The sequence below is a fragment of the Limulus polyphemus genome, unplaced genomic scaffold (assembly GCF_000517525.1).
Source record: "Limulus polyphemus unplaced genomic scaffold, Limulus_polyphemus-2.1.2 Scaffold93, whole genome shotgun sequence".
Classification (NCBI taxonomy): Eukaryota; Metazoa; Arthropoda; class Merostomata; order Xiphosura; family Limulidae; genus Limulus; species Limulus polyphemus.
The window spans coordinates 694,107-716,995 of NW_013665703.1; the positions used below are offsets into that span (position 1 = coordinate 694,107).

The following is a 22,889-nucleotide window of genomic DNA, read 5'->3' on the forward strand; positions in this document are numbered from 1 at the left end:
TTCCCTCTAGTCTTACACTGCTAAATTAGGGACGGTTAGCGCAGATAGCCCTCGTGTAGCTTTGCGCGAAATTCAAAAACAAACAAACAAACTTACTTTGCATTAAATGAATATTTTGTAAGAACAGAGAACTTAAACGTATATACAAAATTAAATGTAAATTTATGAAAGAGAGAGAGAAAAAATCGCAGCCACAATACAAACATCCAACATCATAAGGTAGGCCATTATGTAATGCGCTCTGGTTTTTAGAGGTAATGGCGAGAGGTGGTAAAGATATGGGATGTTGTTGGCTAGAGCATCCACATCTGCTCATTTTATTTATTTTTTATTCATGTTAGGCCATCAAAGTTTAGGTTAAACTAGATAGACTGTGTGCCCCAGCGCAATTTGGGTCTTACTTCCGCCAGTACCCCTAAATACCAGGGACACATTACATGATGACCCACTTCATGATTTGTGCCCCGGTGTTGGATGTTTGTATTGTGGCTGTAATATCTTCTTGTCTCTCTCATGAACTGGTCCGACATAGCCAGGTGGTTAGAACACTCGGCTCCCAATCTGAGGGTCGCGGGTTCGATACCTCGTCCCACCAAACATCCTCACCTTTCAGTCCTGGGGACGTTATAATGTGACGGTCACTTCCACTATTCCTTGATAAAAGAGAAGCCCAAGAGTTGGCGGTGGGTGATGATGACTAGCTACCTTCCTTCTAGTCTTTCACTGCTAAATTATGGACGGCTAAAGCAGATAGCTCTCTTATAACTTCGCGCGAATTTCAAAAACAACCAATCAGCTACACAAGCATCTAAACCCTGACACAGAACCTCTACCATGCGCATGTGATAAACAACTTAATTTAATAAGACTCAATATTTACCTAACAAATCAAGTGATTTTCTGAATCAATCGTGTGCTTTTGTTTCTTTTTTTTTTTTGATAGGTTCAAATTATAATCGATTTATTTACTGTTCTTTATGCAGATAGTACTCGTGTAGCTTTGTACAAAATTCAAACCAAACCAAACCTATGAGATATTTCTAAAATTGGAGGTGACTTTTAAGTTCTGTTGTTTTATTTTATAACGATTACAGATGAGTAAAATTACGTATCTTTGTTTAAGGGTTGTAAGGGTTGTGAAAAGGTTTATCTTTAAGTGTATGTTTATCACTGTTTTGCAGGTATAACTATTAAATTGTAGTCATTTTTTTGTTAAAGGGTTTGAGTTATGATTCTTGTAAGTCTTCGTTAAACAGTACTTTAATTTTTGAAGTGTGTTGTATTCTCTTTTGTTTGTATTTGATTGTGTAAATATGTAACGTATTCCTTCATATATATTTATATGAAGGTTTACTTTTTGGGTTGTCAAACAGTTTCGACTTCTTGTCTCTTTAAGTTGCAGGATATAGTTGACAATATTATGTGTTCTGTAAAATGATTTAAAAATCGATCATACTTATCAAGGGGTATTTTTATTTGATTATGTATTGTACACTGTAAATATGATTTTAAATTGTGTTGCAGTGATGTCAAAAAGTTCCGTCTTTCGTTACATATCTATGTTAAAGGGTTTTCTTGTATGATCAATGGTTTGAAGTTGCATTTTACATTATATTATGGTTACGAAAGTAAAATTTATTGCTATTAAACGGTTTAGTACTGATTGTTACCAAAGAGTATTATAAGTCAAAGGATACCCATCCTCAGTGGCTCAGGAATAAATCTACCATCTCACAGTACTTAACAAAACCAAACGTCAAATAACTTTTGTTTTGTACTGTAATGTCCTGTTTTGAGAAATTTAATATGTATTTGATCTTGATTAAAGTGTTTATTTTTCTAGTGAAATTTTATGGCCTTGTGGTTAGATGCTGGACTCGCAACCTGAAGGTCGCGGGTTAAAATCTCCGTCACTGAACATGCTCGCCCTTTCATCCGTGAGGGCGTTATACTGTGACGGTCAATCCCACTATTTGTCTTCTCATTGGGAATAATAGTTTCAGAGTGATTCAAGGTATGTGAAGCTAAGCAGGTACCTTTTCCACTGATGGTCAGGTGATATTCTTGAAGTAATGACCTTTCCTGTATTTCACTGGGAAAAGAATAATTACGTGAGTAATGCTAGTTGCTCTGGTAAGTCTAACATTAATGCTTTAAGTAGCCAATATGAAAATTATTCAATCTGAAATACGACTCCAACAGAATAATTTGTATTAAAGTCTTAGCAGAGTAGACTGAAATTCAATGTAGAAGAGATATCTTGGAACTTGAGATCACTGAGTTAATACTATTTCTCTAGTAAAGGCAACTGTGATTAAATTTGCATATATTTTCAACGTGTTTGTCTTAAACAAAAATTACTCACTGTAGCTATGCATTTATTTATCATGACTTCGGTAGGCAGAAAAAATAGGCTTAACTCAGAGTCAATAGCTTGTCGAATCTCTCGTCATTAAGTGGACCTGTCTTGTCGCTCTGTGTAGAATCAGTATGATCTGAAAGTACCACAATTGAATCTGCAGTTCTCAATATTATTATGAAATTAATAAAATTATATTATTTTGTTAATTTGTCGTTCACTTGATGACACACGGATTAGAATTCTGCATTTTCGAATAGCTTAAAAAATGCAATAAAAAGGAATGAAAATCGTAATCAGTCTCAGTACTACTGTAAGCAAGAGAGAATCCTCAATAGCTGCGGAACTTGAAGTTCTTTAAGGCAGAATTAGAGTAACTTAATCTATAAGACCGTTTTTTGTTGTTGTTTTTTTCTTTTTGTTACCTATAATTTTTTGCGTCTGCAATATCAAGCATGGGACGCCCGTATACCCGATTCGATTTTATTACTCATCAGGATCTCTACCAACCTACCCTCAAATTGAAATTCTTTTAGGATAAATTAATCTATGAGACCTTGGGCGTGGTCAAATACATCAACCGAAAGGGTTTGACCTCAGGTGTACAAAACTGTTATTAGATCTCAAATCGACCAAGAAATGATAATGATGGAGCTATGAGCTAAAAGTTTGTACTTAAAAAAACCCACAAAACTCGAGCCTTTCTATAAGCCGCTACGTAGCGGCTGAAAATTACTCAAAATTCAAAAGCTTATATAAAGTCCGAAAAATAACCGCAGTTTCCTGAGAATTTGTAACTTTGCTGGAACCAACCAGTGTGACTCTAGATCCATACAAACGTTTAAACATCAAATTTATATATTATATTCTAGTGCTCTATGAAGGCAAAATGATTAAAGCATTTTAATAATAATAATTAAAATTATGAAGGTAAAATCGTTAATGTATTTGATTATGTAAAAGTAAAATATATAATGGTTTTATTGGGACCGTGTTTTTAATTTCTTAGCACCAAAAGAATCGTCTGTCATAAGCACGAATATGTAAGTAATGCAACGCGTACTAAAAAAAAACACATCAAAATTCAAATAAATAAGAAAATTTCCTTCAGACATGTAATACTTATTTACATTTACTCTTGAATATTTTTAGGTTGATAGAGTATTGCGCATACACATAAAAATTCTAAGGAACATTTTACTACTCTCATATCCTATTTTGTACCCTAGTTTTAGCTGTCTATCCTTTATGTGTGACTACCTATCTTTCGACCTTGTTTTGAATGTAAAAAAATAATCATAATTTAGATATTGAAACTACCATGCTTCCCCGTCAATTTTTTATTATTAATGGTACACATAAATATATGTATTTTGTATTTGAAATAAAAGTACATTAACGGCGATTGATAGAAAGATTATACTAAATCAGTGACAATAAAATCAAGTATGAGGTGCATGTGATAATAAATTAAATACTCACTGTTAGAAATAACTATGGAAACAGTGAATAAAATGGATGTAAAATGTAAATATTTCTCACAGTTTATTGTATGAAACAGAACTACACAGGCTTCAGTCACGTTTTGCTAGTTTACACTACGATTGGCTGACATCCAACAAAGTGTCACGCCAGTTTGTTTGTTTGTAGTTAAGAGCAAAGCTACACAATGGGCTATCTGTGCTCTGCCCACCACAAGTATCGAAACTCGGTTTCTAACGCAGATATACTGCTTTGCCACTTGGGGACACCACACCAGAATACTCATAAAAGTACAGGCAGTCAAACTATTCCCAACAGGAATGCACTCATGACTCTCAGGGCAAAAATGCCACATGACAGACGTGTAAAAATAAAAGTTGTGACTGATAAAGTATACTTCATGCAACAGAAAAAGGCGAACTTTTATGTTTCTGTAGGATTTGCATTGACACTCTGAAGAAGGTACGTGAAAATAGTAATGTGGATAATAGAATCAGTCGGAATAAACAGCCCAATCTCTTCAAAAGTTATATTAAGTTAAACAAAGTACGCTACTTAAATGCTAAAAATCTAGTAGAGATCTTTACTGTGACCAAGGTGTAAGTATTGGTATAGATAGTTACATCCAAGACAGTAAAAGCAATTATTGCTGAGGAGAAATAATGAAATATAAAAGTCAAAAATTGGAATCAGCCTAAAAAAATGGTTAAGCAAAGTTTATAAATGGTGATATTGACAGATAAATTCAAATTCAGAGTGTTTGGCAACAATCAACAATTTTTTTTCGATAACAAAGAGAAGAATGGTATCGCGGTCAACAAACAAACAACATAGGCAGCAAAACATTCTGTAGGAGCATAACTAGCGTTAGCTGTATTGCAGCCAACGCTATTAAAAATCTAGATATAACTGATGACACCTTGACTGTTGAAAAGTACAAAAACTTTCTTATCTATCGTGTCATTTCTCCAGGAGCAAGTTCTATTGGACAGAGTTCATATTTGAGCAAGACAGTGATTCAAAGCACTGATAAAATTTGGGAAAATGACACAGAGAAAGGAAAAGAGGCCAATAGAACACTTGCAATCAAGACTTGGGCCTTATACATGAAATTAACTTCATATAAATATTAATTTTTGCAGGAATTATTTCTATTTTGTTAGACATTTCCCCCCTTTCTATTGCTTAGACTTTAACCTCTGTTACTATATCAATTATTGTTATTGTACTTATGTTGATGTGTGTAATTAAAATATGATTATTTTATTATCTTTATTATCAACTTACTAAAACCCTTTCCCCCCTCCCTCGAGAATCATACTCATCCAAATTAATATTTATATGTTTCTGCAAGATAACAAACAACACATGAACATATTCTGGCATGCAAAATGGGTTATTATCCCTTATAAACTTAATATATTGTACATGTATTTTTGTTTTAACAGGATTTTGCACACCCCATGAATATGTTTCTTTAGGTAACCTTTATTTTGAGGTTAACGAAAGAATAAAAAGATCCACACTGTTAAAGATATATAATAATCATAAACCTCTAATGACGAGGAAAGCAACCAGTGTTACAAAGTTATAAAACTTATTTTAGGTTAAAATTTAAACCCTACTCTTTATTCTATGCAGGTTAAAATCTTTATAAGCCCTTCTTGTTAACTATCCTTTCCATTATCCAACTGCCTAAAAATAAATAGGTTTCACTGATCATGCTTGCTTGTTTTGAAATCAACCACAAAGCTACACAATGGGCTATCTGTGCTCTGCTCACCACGGATATCGAAACCCGGTTTCTAGCGTTGTAAGTCAAGAGACATACCGTTGTGCCACTGATCATGAATATATAGTACTTTTGGTACTTTCGAGCCCAACGTGTATGTATAAGTATCGAAATAAAGATTTTGAAGTTTTTAAAGAAACGATTAATGTGTAACAACAAATTTTCGCGGTAATTTAGTCAAGCAGTACATAGAATTATTTTATTTCACAGTTAACTTCTGAGTTTAATAAGTTTATTTGATGATTAATAACCAATCTATGTTAAAACTCGAATGGCAGACACACACCATGAATCAAAACAATACTTTCTGACAAGTTAACGAAGTGGAAATGCAATAAACGAAGGTGGTACAATAAGTTTCAGTATACATATATATGCGTTAAAACTCTGTAGATTTACTCTCGCTGAGAAAAAAAAATGTTTTTAAGAATTTAATTATTGCATTAGGTAATAAAAACGGAACGCTCTTACACGTTCCGTGTTTCGTTTGTTTAATTAATCGCAAGTAATTCAGGGAAGCATTAAGGAATATATATGTGAAAACATGCATATCACTTCTGACATGAATACTCACTTATTTCAAATGATAAATTTTATCACCTCAGGATCTATTAAAGACTCTTTTTTAAAAAGATAAACGATGACAAACTCCTTGATTAATATTGCAGCACTAAAAAGGGTGCTTAATATTTATTGGAGTATTAATCAACTGTATTGTGCATAGAATACTGATGTCATCTAGGCTATAAAAGATAGTGTTCAACTCCATTAAAGATAAAAGTGACATATTTACACAATTAACAATTGTAACTTTATTGTACTAAGAAGAAGAATTTATCCAACAAAATGCATATTTATTGTGTGTTCATTTAGCATTGCATATTATATACCGTTTCTTCTAAATGACAAATGCTCATAAAAGCATTTGGTAATATTTTCTCCTTTGGTGTGATGAAGTTTCCTTGTTTCAGAGAATTAAATATGACCGGAAGATTTTTATTATTCAGAGCCAACTGTTATATCTAAGGTATTTTGTCATCTTAATACGGTCCGACAAAAAGTCAAACAATTGGTAAGCCTTTGTTTACTGATCATCTGACAGCACCAAACCTTAGTACCAAGCAAAACAGATTAAGTTTGAAGTCTTTGGTACAAATGGATGCAAATGGAAAGGCACAAAGGAGATTTACTAATTCGTTTCGTCTAGTATAAACAAAAATCAAAATGTACACTGTTTCTTTAGGGACTGTTGGTTTATTTACGAAAACGATTACATTTTTATGCTCTAGAGAACTGAAACTGGTTTTTAAATGAAGTTATTGGGATTATTTACTTAAAGTTACGGTTTTGTTCCTTAAAATACTGACTGTTATGTCGAAACTCATAACTATTTTTGTCTGAATTACAGAAATATTTTAAACATACCCTCATACAACAATTTTCTTTTTTTGAATTACATATTTTAAACATATTTTCATGGGGTGCATCACATGCTACCTGAGAAATGAAAACATGGCTGATTTAACAGCTGTATACAGGCAGAAATAAAACCTAAACAAACAGACTTTAAACATATATATATATATCCTGATACATGAAGACATATATACACACACACATCCTCATTATAGTGTTTGAAGAAATGAATCTTATGAAAAACACTTTAAATTAAAACCTTAATATGCTGACTAAGAACACATACCTTTATATGCGTAATTGCATTTAGTATTTATTGTTAATAATGTTCTTTTCAGTGTGGAAGAAGTAATGCTGTGATTATTTGCCTTGTTTTATGTTTATCAAGAGTGTGCTGGTAGTATGACACGGATCAATGATTCTATCAAGTTATTATTAATTCAAATAAACTAACATACACTTTAATTTAAATGTAAGACACAATTAAAGTAAAAAAATACTTGATCTTGAATAGATTTTGTAATGTCTAAAGCTTTTAACGTGTAAGAGATCTGAAACTAACTTCTTAGGCTTAATTATCAACATTTGACATTTGATACATTTAACTATAGCCTTCTACTGCTTATCATACAATACACATTCAATACTATTTTATTTCATTACATTTAAACTAACAAGAATATGCTAGAACAAGGCTAAACTTTTGATAAAAACAGTTTCGAAAAAACTGTTTAAATCATTGTTGCTTCTCTCAGATCTCTTACACAGGTTCATGTGTGATTGCAACAGGCCTTTGTTCGAATCATTATCGATCAGTTAACCCTTAATTCGAACTAGAGTTTTATATATTTTTGTAAACTTTTCCTTTAATATTTTAACTATTAGTAGTGGTGTCATTATAATTAAATTTCAACAAATCTTTGTTCTCTAATAATAATCATATAGTATGTATTGTTGATTTAGTATTTAGTAATCTATAAAATGTTATCTATAGCTATCATATCCCATTTCTTAAAAATAAGCTAAAACAACAAATATCGTTTAATGCATAGAGCAAAAACCCGTGGTGGGCAGATAGCCAACTGTGTAGCTTTGTGCTTAATTACAAACAAACAAGTTATAGAAGGTTGACTTTAGTAATTTATTACTTTTTAATGATGCTTGCAGAAAGCTGCGTAAGGGCTATCTGCGCTAGCTGTCCCTAATCTTGAACTGAGGAAAATCAGCTAGTCAAAAACACCATCCGCCAATTTTGGGGCTACTTTAATTGTATAGTGGGGTTTAACTTTCATTATTGTAACGCGGGCGTTTAGCATGGTTTTATTTTCGATAATGGGACACAAACCATGGATCCTTGGACCCAAGAGAATGCTAACCAGTAGGCCACGCTCGTCCCTACTTTTCAATTCTAACCCATATAGTTAACTTATATTTGATCAGCAGGTGTTAATAATTGTATTCTATTGTATTTTATAATTCTATTGTTACCTGATGAAAGACGCATTTTAAACAGTTTCCACATACATTTATTATTGGTTAAATTTCTGCATACACCTTAATTGTTGAATCATACCATTTTTTATTTTTTAACAAGATATTCCAAGAAATTACTCCAGGTCCGCGCTTCATGTCCTGTGATTACAGACGAAGAAATCAAAACATCCAATATATTACCCGTTTTTATATTTTCTTTTGAAAACGATATTTTGAAGAGTAGTGTTGCTGGTGCATGGGTAGAATATTACAAACGAGGGTTCCGTAGTGGGTCCGCGGTACGTTTACGGACTTACAACGCTAAAAAATCTCGGGTTCGATTCTCCGTGGTGGTCAGAGTGCAGATAGTCTATTGTGTAGTTCTGTAATAAGGCAAACAGACATTTCCTCTCCGGTGGCTCAGCGGTAAGCTTATAACGGTAAAAATCTGGGTTCGCTAAACGCGGTAGGCAGATTGCCCATTGATTAATTTTGAGTTTAACAATAAACAACAACAACAACAAAATAATATAAATTTTTAGTTTCTTATTAAAGAAACGATTTTGTACTTTGTTAATCTGATATTTCGGGTTGACTTTGATCTGCACAAAGTGATGTAAATAATAGTTTCTACAGGCGCAAATACATTGTTTTCTTCGATAAAATCAATTTAGTGATGTAAAGAAGTTTATTTATTAAATATATTATAGTCACTAATAACGAAATATTACAAGTCTTTGCAGGTAAAATTACTCGAGTGTGTGTGTGTTATAGCTAAATGTGTGTCGATACAGCGATACGATACGAGTGAAGCAGTGATATCGATACATCGTCCAATACAATACGATTTATACACCTTCACGAAATTTGATAAGCTTTCAGTAAACATTATAAGTATTTTGTACAGAAAAAATCAGGATTTCTAATAAACTATTTTTGCTGAAAATTAACGATTCAATAAAGGAAAATGAGTATTGAGTACTACATGTTGTCTTCATTTCTTTTATCAAAAACATTACATGCAAAGTAACATAACAAATTTACAATAACAAAATAGATAAACATATATTAACTTTGTTTATTTACCTGCCAGCTGCCATTCTCTTAATCAAAGCTGAGAATTTGAAAAAAGCACTTGAAGTACTTAAATAAGACAATGCTAATAATATAGATAATAAACTACAGACAAGACTGTCAAACTTTGTAACAAACCATTGGTAAAATATTTGTATCTAGATACGTATCGTATCGACTACATCAATATGTAGATACGTAGCGCATCTACTACTAGGAAGAGATACGCATCCCTAGTTATAGCAAAGCCACGTTGAGCTATCTGCTGTGTCTACCGCAGGGAATGGAACCTCGGATTTTAGCGTTACAACTCAGTAGACTTACCCCTCTCCCACCGAGAGACAAATTTACTCGCGTTTCTCATAAATTACTTACTATTACTTATATGTACTCTTAACATAAACAATAGTGTTAAGCTATATCTTCTCTCTCTCTGTGTGTATGGTAGTTGCCGTTTTTGTTTTCTGTGTTTAATCCAAGTAAGAATTATTACTCTCTCTTATTTGATAAATCTCATGGGAACTTTATGACAGAAAATATTCAAAACTGTTACAAAACAGGTTCATTTTGCGTCTGTTAAATTAGAGTAGTTATACAAAATGTACATCAGCAAGTCGTGTGATAACCACAGCTGATATATAGTCGTAGTTGCGATGGAATGAAATGTATCAGAACTACATTTTGACATTCTTTGGCGTTTTGTAAGGTAGTGTGATGCCGCTGAAACGTGATCGCCTTTGTGAATGGTATATAATAGCCGTTTCCGTTGCAAAATACTCGTAAACTCCTATGATAAACATGTGTTCAAATCATGAATTCAGAATTTCCATGACGGGGCTCTTGTACTTAATGAAATTGGAAAACAAAGAAGTATGGATCAATTTGGGGCACCAGCACCACCCAGAAAGATACCTGCAACAAATCATATACTCCAGACGTGGTAGGCAAATTGCAGAGTCTTGTTACAGGCGAGTACTTACGAACACAAATGTTAGTGGTAAAAGCCGTCCGCATGTCAGGGGCAACAGTACGCAACATAATGAAGAAGGATCTCGACCTGGAAAAGCAACACAAGTCACGTGTACACAAGTTTCTTCGACAAAATATCCGTTTAACAATTGCATACCTAGGGCAACTGAAGAATGAAAAAGGTATTCACTTTTCCATACGAAGGCATACCTATCAAGTGTACTGACGTAGCGTCTCTGGAATTCTGTGCGATCAAACTGTTGAAACATGCGCTGGGAAACTGTCGTCCTCGTACACTTGATTGATTATGGAAAGCACAGAAGAAGTAGTATTGTACTTTTGACAAGACAGCCTTAAGACGGAGCCTTTTGCAATGAAAACAACTCTGCAGGGCTATTTTCAAGATACACAGCCGTCAGATAGGCATGATCGAACGTGGCGACATGGTGAGGCTCCAAAATCGTTTTAATATAGAACACTCAATCAACGTTCTGTATAATTACAGTCTCCCTTCTGATTTTATGTTTTTTTTACAAAGTCTGTTAATGCATTACATCTTGGGTTGTAAACTAGTGAAGGTTGTCTAGTTAGGGTCAATAAATGCAAAAACACACAAAGATAAGTTTTAGGAACTAATATAGTTATAGCAATGCAATCATTTAGGAGGCTAAGATGTTAAATGGTATTTCATTTGGCAGTTATTTAACGTTGCTCACGACCGTGAAAATGTAAACATGAAGGTAAACATGCACTTTAAAGCCTTATAGGGCAACAGATTATCACAAAAATGTGACATTAAATCGTGATTTGTTGATTTATATGTAGTTGGCAGAGCGGATGTATTTCATTGTACAGATAGGAAACTGTGGTGATACTTTTAGTTTAGAAGTTGTTTTACGTGTCGTTAAATAAATTTGTGAAGAAGAACCTTTTGTGTTTCTTACATTCTTTACATGTATGGTTATTAAGATGATGAGATGTGCTCTAGCTTTGGTAGAATATCAAATATATAATAATAAAAATGTGTTAGTTAAACCTTAGAAAACAAACATAAGAATCATGACATGTTTTTTACCAAGTTTGAGGAAATTATTATTTTTGCTATTCTAATAATTACTTTAAGATAAACAGTTGACACATCTCTGCTCGTTGCTAAATATTGCAAGAACGTAACAACTTGTTTGACTTCAAGTAAACAAACAACATATCAATCATTGTATGTTTATTTTTTGCTGCTAAAAAAAGCGAAGATAAAGTTTATAAAGTTGAATTTTCATAGATATATATATATATATAAATAGCTTACAAACTATTGATTACATTAATTCTTAATAGCCGATTAAATCAACACTATAAAAGAATAATTAATTAAATACTGTATTAACGTTATCGGTCCTAGTTGTCAACTTATTGTCAGAACGGATAATGTCTGTGGTAATAGCACCTAAATGCGTTGGGGATATCACATCTGTCAGATAATATCCAAACGCCGATGTCAATCTAGTCAGCCTGCATGGAAAAGCCAAAAAAAAAAATATCATCAATCAAATAAGGTTACGAAGCTGAGTGCTTACACCCACAACGTCTCAGATTCTACTGCCAGTTGTGGGAATGCAGTTACCCTTAAATTTCTTAAAGTAGAAATTAACTGAAAGAAAGCCACACTAATATGTCTACTAATTAAACTCCCAACCTCCATCCTTACAACAAGATATTAAATAAAATTATAAAATATTGAATAGAACTTTACACCCTACCTTAAGAGTTCGTATATAGCTCTAACTCCTTCTTTTCTCCTGAATATTTATTCAAGTATAACAAGGGAACGCCGAGACAAGCACAGCTACTTGAAGTTAATCTTTCCGTCCCGGTTATACTGAATAAAATTACTCGAAAAATTATCATTAGTTGCTTATAAGCTAAAATAACCATCTCCCTTTATATTCATTTATAAGATATTTTTTAATCGATAGTTTAGTTTCTAAAATAATAAATACAAAAATATTTTAGAAATTAAACTATCGATTAAGGAAAATGTCTTACAAATAAATACAAAAATATTATATATATATATGTGTGTGTGTGTGTGTGTGCACTCTCTGGAAACATTGACAAAATAAAATACTTGCTTTTTCAACTATTTATGGAAAATTTCTAACATAATTAACGTCGATATGCAGCTGTAGTAAGTTGTTTTGAAATCATCTTAACTTGACAGTTAAGCCTAACGACTGGATCGCGGATAAGGCTCCTTCCTGATTACTGGAATAAATACTTTAGTACTTTAATTTTATTGCTCTTATTTCATGCTATATTTCAACTTGTAGTCATTTTGCCTCTTTTTTATGCTGTTTATACAAATAACTTACTATTATGGATGTTGGATGTTAACTCCAGGAAATATATTGCACTCATCACACCTTGTGTTCAATATCTGAATATTATATTTGGCAAGATTTCTTATATCTGAACGGGTAAGGCTGACGAATATAATTTAAATATATTATAGTGTATTCCAATCACTGTCTAAATTCTAATTCTCCACATTTGCAAATGCTTTTTGTAATAAGGCAGATTCTAAAGTTTCTCACATGTTAGGTACCCAAGTGACTCGGCGGTAAGATGGAGGGCTTAAATCATTAAAAATTGGATTTTAATGCTTGCAGTGGGCACAACATATAGCCAATTGTGTAGCTTTGTGCTTAATAACAAATAAGCAGTTATATGTGAAATGCTAGTATAATATCAACCTATAGCTCATCGAATACATAATTTACGTACATATATATAAATTTATTTAGTTTTAAACTTAATATTTGAGTTGCTCAAAGCCATAACTGTTTTTAATTAAATGTAGAAACTAATTAAATTTCATCTTTCAAGCATTCAGAATTCTTCTTATAAAACTATTTATAATTTAAACGTATTCTTTCAGCATAAATATACATTTTGGAATCAGCATGGGCTTTGTTCAAAACACTTACTTTCCCTCCCTAAAGCACAACTAAATCAATATGAGTAAGTTAACAACAAACAATGATTTTCAAACGAGTGGACTATTCAAAAGCGTTCGAGTTTTGGGTCTCATTTGTAAACCATTACAACTTTTGTGTGTGACCCTGTGTGCTAACTTCTTAATCAGAACAAACGATGATGTTATATCTATTTGCAAGGAAAGGCAGTTGTATTAAGTTAAACGGTGAATGAGTAACGGTTAATTTGCTTTAATATTTAGTAGATGCTATGTAAATACTGAATTCAAATTAAAATCCTCAAATCTGGATGATGACAAATCAGTTTGCGTGTCCAACACACATTTCTTTCTGTTAAAACAAACAAACAAACAAAAAACCTGTAAGAATGCTGTGTTACCGACAAAACGCATTCTAAATAACTTTAAAAGAGTGTGTTTTAATATGCATAAAAGTAATTAAGAAAAACACATGCCAGATTTTAAAGTCCTTTATATTTTGCCTACGGGTATTGTTTATGATTGCCTTCTTCTCTCAAGTTGCACGATCTGTATCCTAGACATGTGGTTGTCTGTCATACTCAAGTTGTTAGTAAATGCCTTTTTTGAAGATTTCTAAAGTTAAAGTGAAACTTCAAATCGACTGTTGAAGACATACATTTGAGCAATAATTTATTACTTTCTCTAAAAAATTCCAACCACATGATATATACTTGCGTGTCTAATGTCATAGACTCATATAGTGGACCTTAATCTTAGTCTTTTATTTTTTCTTTGCTGTGGTAGATGGTTCAAAGCTTTGTGCTTTTCTAACATGACATATTGACCGGAAAAATGTAAAACAGTGGCTAATGCAGCTGAAATGCCACTTTTCTTGGTATGGTGCCGTAACTGTTAGATGTAAAATATGTTTTATAGATCGTTCCTCTAACATTAATATGTTATATCCGTCTATCCATTTATATACATATATGTATATGTGTGTATGCACATAGGAAAGTAGGCACTTATGTATATCAGCGAGTAGAGAAATATAGCATAACTTTTCTTAAGTAATAATTTTCTCCAGTAGCAACTCTGAAGTCGTATTTTATAATATAATGTAGATCAGCATGAAAACAACTAAACACGAAAATATATTGAGGAGTTAACTGGAAGCAATAAACATTTTTGATTTCTATGACAATGTTTATTTCTATGACATAGTAACAAATGCCCAGTATTACCAAACAAAATACTACTTAATTATGTTTTTAATACTCATCATAGTGTAGGATCATACGTGATTCCAATGAAAATATGTAAGAAATAAGTAGGGTTTGAGTTGTTGTTGTATGTTAAGCATCTATTTTATAGATATTAAATTGAAACTTATATACTTATAACACTGATTACATTCTACAGGAGTCCTTAACTTATCTCTAGTTTCATTAGTAAAATTTTTTCTAAGTTTGAGGTAAACAAAGTAAGCCTGCGTTGTGTTATTAATAATGATTATATATTAATTTATTCATTCATCCCTGATTTCTTCTATAAGGATCACTCTCAATTTTATTAAATTTAAAACATATATTGATATTTGAAAATCAATTGTTACCAAAAAGATGCACAGCCGATCACTGAATTTTAACGATCATTTCCTGCCCATGTAACTTATTATACATACACTAAAGCTATTTGCCTTTTTTGTTTTATTATGGGAAACTAATACCAAAAACAGAGAATGTGCTGCTTACTGGTTGGCTTGAATTATATATTACTAAAATACTTGATTTAAGTTTTTAGAGTTTAATATTATTAACACGTTGGCTGCTATATGCCCCACTGGTGAGTCACAACTGACTTTTATTTATGCACCGCCTGACACACCGGTAGGTCAAAGCCAAATTTTTCTTATGGCATATAAGTTTGGGACACTGTGACTGCTCCTCGGAAACTTTTGAATATTTAATTTTATTTATAGTTAATTTATTATGTGGCAGCCAATGTGCTAATAATATTAAACTCTAAAAACTTAAATTTTATATTTAAATAAAAAATTAAAATGATAATAATAAACAAAAGAAATTTATGTAATGGCTTTTACATAGCTAATTGAATTGCCTTTGACTAATTTCCTCTGTGTTTAAAGTTCATCCTAAAAGGTTCGACCAATAGAAAGAAGTTTACCGATATACTTCTGTACACTTTTTGTCGAAGTACCCTGTGAACAAAAAGCATGGGTGATACGTATGAGGTATATATATACAATAGTACATCTTATGATTATCTTTTTAACGTTTTATATAAGGTATAGTGTATTTTCTACCATTGAAATATTCACCTTTGCTAATGTTCATGATGGTGAAAGATACACAGGTAAAAGAGAATTTGAAATATCAGATTGGAAAAGAACAGATAAAACTTTAGAACTTTCTACAGGTGGACGTGTCTTCTTCAGGAGTAAAGGCAAAACTTGGCTGATGTTTGATATAAGTATATGCGACATCTTTTTGCAATAAATAAGTTATAGCACTCTGAGGTAACTCATATGAATATAGTTCTTCAACATGGTAGGAAATTAAATCTAATTTTGAAGATAGAGGATAAAATCATATATTCATTGCATTAAAAATTGTTCAGTTGAAATTCTCAAATTCAGCTCTTCTTTCCTCAGATTTAGAATTTTCTTTCAAATGTATTATAAAGTAAACTTATATTATCCTTATTGATAGCTTTGACCATTGGCGTAAGGTGACAGGCGTTTACTTATAAGGCGTTGCTTGGGGCATTTCATACGAATATTGAAATACGCATTTTATTTACTTTATTCCAAAATAAACATCGTTATTTTTCAATTGCTTTGTTTCGAGACATATAATACAGTTTTACATTATTTGGTGTTGCAATACATATTTAGTATTATATTTTGAGACATGTAAATGAAAGGAAACATTAAAATAAAACTGAAAATATTTTTGACATCAGAAATCCATATAAAACCAATTAAAAACATACTAGCTTTCGTTTCATCAACATTAACAATTAATTAATGTTTTAGAAATAGCCTTTGTAAATGTGAGTTATTTACACCAATCGATAAAAATAAAAGATAAATCACATATGTTTAAACAATAATGAAAGAAAACATGTTCATTGTTTATTATCTATAATATATTGTGTGTCTTTATATTTAAGATGACAACATTTTTTCCCTCTGTTATCCCTGTAAAAGTGAATGCGGCTATTGTAAGTTGTAAGACCGAGAAACACAATTACAGTTTTACGCACGATGACCATACAAGTAACTTTGATAACACTTGAAATTGAAAACAGGCTTAAAACAGTAAGATGTCAACTTCTTATTGATTCTAAATGATATTCGAAAAATATGGAAACCGATGGTGATAATGTGTGTAAGTCTAAAAAAATTCAAATATTACCAAATCATAAATAGTGTAAGAATACATCTTTATTTACATATATTCAAAAGCCGGTTGTGGCCTCGTGGTTAGCGTGAATTTGAGGGCTCATTGTTCGCAGCCCGTTACCGTAAAATCACTCTCCACACTTTAGAGCCGTGGGTATGGTATAAGAATGACAGTCAAATCCAACGATTTGATCAGATAATAGTAGCTTAGAAGTTGACGGTGATTGCTGTTAACTTCCCTCTACTCTATCAGCTTAACGTTAGAGATCGCTACGCGCAGATAGTCTTTTGACCTTTGTGTAGCTTAACGTGAAAATTCTAAAAAAACAACAACAAACAATTAAACTATCAAACAGATGTAGCAGATGTATGTTCGCGGGTGTTTTCTTTCAAACATTTTCATGCAAGCGCTGTGTTAAGTTATGTCTTCATAAACAGGGTCTAGATAGTCATGGACTTGCCTTAATAATCATTTCAGTCCAAGGCCACAAATTACAGAGTTATTTAAGACTCTTTACTCACTTGGTCAAGCTTGCCTATTGTTTGTGACTGTAGATTAAGACCAAAATAAAACGTGATGCAGAAGTGTATAGGCTAGGATGGTCCAGGAGTTTGTCTATCTTGAAATACGGTATGAGGCTGACATCTGACTTAGGTATTCTAGAATTGTAGGACACTACACTAGAATCTTGGATTAATCAAAATTGTAACACACAATCTCACCAGCCTCATTTTCATATATATGTGTTCCTCCTAATTTCAAAAGCCAGAGGTTTTGAGCATTATCTTTAAAGCTAGCCAGTTTTGGTTAGAGTACTGAAGATACTATGAGCATGTACAAACACTTAGCATTTAGGGAAATCAGGAGCATTCCTGTCTAGCAAACTGGATTGATGCTACTCTGAGCTTACGTCAAGTAGCTGAGATGGATGTTGAGTGCAACAACGATGCGTGTCCCAACTTGTCGTGATGCCGACCTCAACTGAAAGTTTCACATTCCTGAAGATGGTCATTTTTGAATTATGATGGTGTCTCGGTCGGTTGCACAGACACAAAGCAACTACCAATAAATACTTATCTGTGCCAGAATTTCACAGTGACATATTTACTTAAGGGATAGCAAAAAATATCCTAGACTATTTTCTCAAACATTTAATGCATATTGTTTCCTGAAATAGTTTAGCACTTGACATTCTAGAACACTTGGGCAAAGAGAACTTGGTCACCAGTACAAGATTATTGCTGAGATATATTGCATATTTGAACCCAATGGAGAACTGATTGATCCACAGAGCTTAATTCAAGGATGAAAGACGTGGGCTTCGTGAGAAGTCTTCCACTTATGAGAAAATCTAAGATTATTGGATGAGATATCTTTTCTGAGCCTTAAGAACATTTAATCTCTGACAGATATTGTTTCTGCCACATTTGGTTTGAGATGGTCACATTAATTAAACCAAATGATGGAGCCCAAGTAGAAACCCTCTGCTGTGATGATAATAAGTACCAAGCTTCAACTAAAATGGACATTGACCTATTACTTCACAACTGCAATCACCAATAGTTGTTGTGATGTTGTCACCATGGTTCCCTATGGATTTCCCAAACTCAGTTGCCTTAGCTGGATCAACAGCACAGAAGTACAGGCTCCCGAATGGAAGTTTAGAATGTGTGTCAGAGATTCCATACATAGCCAACACTTTGATGGTGGAAGTGGAGAGGCCCATGACAGACTTCATACTAGCCTTGTCAATTGCTGAATGAAGTTAATTGTCTCTGACACTGGAATCTTAGAGACAATTGTAGTTCAATGCATATATGTTAAGAAGTCGGTGGTGGTGCCCCATGGAGTGAAAGTAGTATTCCATAGAATGTAATTGGTATATTCTATTACATTGTTCCTGTTTGCTGCAGTAACAGAACCAATTCAAAAAATGCTGTTATTAAACAAAATTCATAATAAACTTTCTTGAACTATTAGCTGTTCAAATGCTATTGTTCTGTCAATGTCGATAATATGGGTATTTGGCTATTAAATTTAGAGCTGGAAGTTTTAATGGTCACTAACATAGTAATGGAAATGATTCAGACAAGCTAAGTAGCTAATGTTTCTTCTAATACACCATGTCCAAAAGCAATCGTGTGACTGGGATCACTGGATGAATATTATGCTAAGAATCAGAACAATTACTCATTGAATTCTTCATAGCATTTTCTGATGTCTTTGTTGGACTGGATGAATGCTTATGTAAGAAAAAAACTTGCCATGGACAGAGATGAAATTTATCCTCTGCAGGCTTCCATAGAACACCAAGGATGTAGCCATCACTTAAATCAACTAGATGTTGAAGGACAGGATATAACAACATTTTGATGGTTTGTTTGTTTGAAGTTAAACACAAAGCTACACAATGTGTTATCTGTGCTCAACTCACCGCGAGTATCAAAACACGGTTTCTAGCGTTGTAAGTCCGCAGGCGTGTCACTGTGTCACTGGGGGGCATTTTGATGGTGTTTGGTCATCATCAGTTATTATTCTAAAAGAAAGAAGGAATGTCAGGGTTTTGCACCTGTAGAATTTGTAACACCATTAAGTTACTATTCAAATGTGCTATAAGTCATTAAAATGGCTGAATAGTATACATTGAATTACAACATTACAAGAATACGTCATTGTACAACACTACCACAACAGCACAAAAATTCCAATGGACTATTTTATTAACTGCTGAGATTATATCCACTTTTTAAATTCCTTTACCCCACATATTATGTATTAATCACACCCATTACATCAATGATGATAATGATGATCCATAGAAGAAGTGAAGATTATATTTCTGAATGGATACCTCAAATACCTCATTAGTAACTTCAAACATAGTTACTGAAAAACTCAGAAAATAGTTTGCAAGACAGTTGCTATTCAACAGGTTGAAGCACAACAATCATAACTGGCAAACAAAGAACTGATGCACATAGCATATGGTACTTGTATGAACACTGTAGTATACTATCACTGTGAGCCAACGAAATATTGTAGCCAACCTGTGATGCTGCTAATGGTCCCCAGAGCTCTTAGCAGAAGATACATCAAACCTTTATTCACATAAAACATTGGGAGGTGGTGTATATTATACACTGTATTACATGTACTAGCCAGAGGAAAATCCAGCAATCTCAAATAAATCCCTGGCAAAGTAAATAATCCTGGACATAGATGATATTCAGCCCAAAAGTAAGAGAAGTAATCAGCATGTCCTGTTCATTAATTGTTATTTTACCAAGTGGACTGAAGCTTATACATTAATGATACATAAGTTCCCTCTACTCTATTGGCACAGCAATTGTAGTGTACATATGTTGTTGCATACTTTTGTGAATTGTTAAGTGTGGTGAAAATCAACACTTCGCAACATCGTCCCTAGTCTGATGGCTTTGCTATACAGATGAAATAGACTGTTAAACAGATCTTTGCTGTTTGTCAACCATGAGCGAAAAACTATGAGGAATTCTTACTGTAAGTCATAATGGTCAATCATATGAGTAAGTATGTGTCGTTTACCGTACCTACCGGTGTTTGAACCAAAAGTACAACTCTTAGTGAATTGGATGTATGACCCTACACCCAATGCAGATGTACTACAGTGTGCTTATAAGTATGGGGAGTGGCAGCATTCTTCCGTAACTTATGCACGTACTTATGCATCAGCAAATGGGTAAATTTGCTATATTTCAAAAGATATATTACAACAATAGAATAGTAGGCTGAAATTTTGAATCTGGTGACTTGATACGGTTAGAGTAAATGTTAGCCACATGGAAGCATTTTGGTTCTGGCTGAAATGGATCTTATCTCAGTTGTGATAGCAATCGAAGTGGGTTATGTGCTGCAGTGGATGCATGACACGCACAAGCATACTGAACCCATCAACAAGCTTAAATTTCTACTGAAGAGCCTCTTGATAACTGGCTGAACCAAGAGTCACAGATCAATAAGTAGATTGACTCTCATAATAATGAGATCACTATGTTGAACAACTGGAAGTCAGTAAATATAAAGAAAGGGCTGGCATCACATATCTATCAGCCTGAGAAAAAAAACAGAAGAGAATACATCAGTGGAGGAACTGATTGATTATTCTGATTATTGGTTGTAGAAGCTTCCATAATTTTATTACATGTCAACTGAAATAATCATATCATAGACTTTACTCTAACACTATGTAGAAAATTGATGTTGAATATGTAAATCTTGGCAGAATGTATATCATTTTGCTACATTCTGCCTGAACTATTTTCCGCGTTTGTCTATTCTAGGAGGTTTTCTGATTCTTTGATGTTGCATTAGCACGAAAAGTACAGTGGCCTATTCAAGTTGCTGAACTATCATTGGTAAAATAATCTTGATTGCCCTTTGTGCTTCTAGTACTTTATACTCTATGTGTTTACATATATTTTCTAGTTGATAATACAAAATATGACGTGAGTTGTGAATTATGGCTGGATGGCTACTTTTGTTAAGTTCCTCTAATGATTACTTTTATTTTCATTAGACTGTCCAAGTTAATGTGGTTCTGACTAAATGCGTGACGTCTAAAAAATCATACAATCACTGCAGCATGCAAAAAGAGTTCACTAAGATTGACAGTGAAGTGCTGCAAATATAGAGATATGTATATGAGTATCTTGGTGCATACATGTCTTACATAATGGTGGGACAAGTTTGTACGTAATTAATTATGTACATATACTGAGTAATTCAGATATCCATTGATAGCAAATAATTCAGATATGATCCATATCAAAATCATTGTTCGTGATACATTATTAGGAGTCGTGGGATTACCCTTGGAAAATATTTATGAGATAATAAATCATGGTTATTTTCAAGGTCAAATCCATCAAAAATTGGTATATTTCAATTGAAATATTACCAAAATCATATGTATCCTTTCCACAGAGTAAGACAGATAAGTACTACCAGTATTTTCTCTTCCGTAACTGGAATATAAATATATCTTCACGTATAGTCGGGAATTTTTAAAACATTCTATGCTGATATTCTGCAATTGGTCGCATCCTCATAAATAGGATATAGGTAGTTGTAACCTTGCTTGAATCATCATATAAAACTATATTACATTCTACAGTGGTCATTTAATAACGCTTGTACTTGTCTGACCAAGTCTCTGTATGTTATATCATTGGGTATGGCTATATGTTCATGTGAAGGTGTGGTGCATAGCTTTGTACAAGTTACGTGAATATGGAAGCATATTTTGCTAATATGATAATAAGTTGACAAACAAGAATTTATAAGCATAATGAAGTGACTTATTTTTGGAGAAACATGCTGCATAGTATAGGTCATACGTGAAGAAGATAGAACACTTTTCTGTCCAGATATGTAATATCTTCATTTGTGATTATAAATCGTTGTTTACCAACTTATTATTTTGTAGAGGTTATGAAGATGACCTCTGACATAGATTGTGGGATACCGTTCTAGGACCCTGGTTTGACCAAAAGTGCGATCTCGACACAATCCTACCAATCTTTAATTTGATGAAGATTTGTTCTTCCTGATTCCAACAGCCAAGAGTGTTCAGGTCAATGTTAATTAGATGACTGTAGATAGTACAAAGTACACAGATTCTTTGCCAAATACTGCAAATATTATTTTTGGGTTATTCAAATGATTTTACCATTCTCTTTATTTTGTATCATGTTCTTGTTATACCTCTGAAAAACAGATCGTTTCGAAACTCTCATACTGCGGAAATATAAACACAATTAAGTACATAATTATAATTTTATTAATAATATGTTCAAGTTTAGATATTTCATTGGAGAATATATTTGTTATTACAGTTTTTAAACGTAAAATCTGGAGTTTCACAACTTACTTTTTGTATTGTTAATTATCAACTGCTCCCCAGTA

At 32.9% G+C, this 22,889-nt stretch overlaps 1 protein-coding gene across 4 annotated transcripts in view; it reads left to right on the top strand.

Annotated features, from left to right (window-relative positions):
• LOC106468998 (alpha-2A adrenergic receptor-like) overlaps positions 1-22,889 on the top strand; it is a 91,684-nt gene that overhangs the window by 52,893 nt on the left and 15,902 nt on the right. For 3 of the 4 annotated variants that reach the window (XM_022398222.1, XM_022398217.1, XM_022398227.1), the window contains one exon: positions 1,844-2,111. The exons of the other annotated variant lie outside the window; for it this stretch is intronic. The gene's annotated coding sequence lies outside the window, so the exon portion shown is untranslated. The remainder of the gene's footprint in view (positions 1-1,843; positions 2,112-22,889) is intronic. 4 annotated transcript variants of the gene reach the window in all.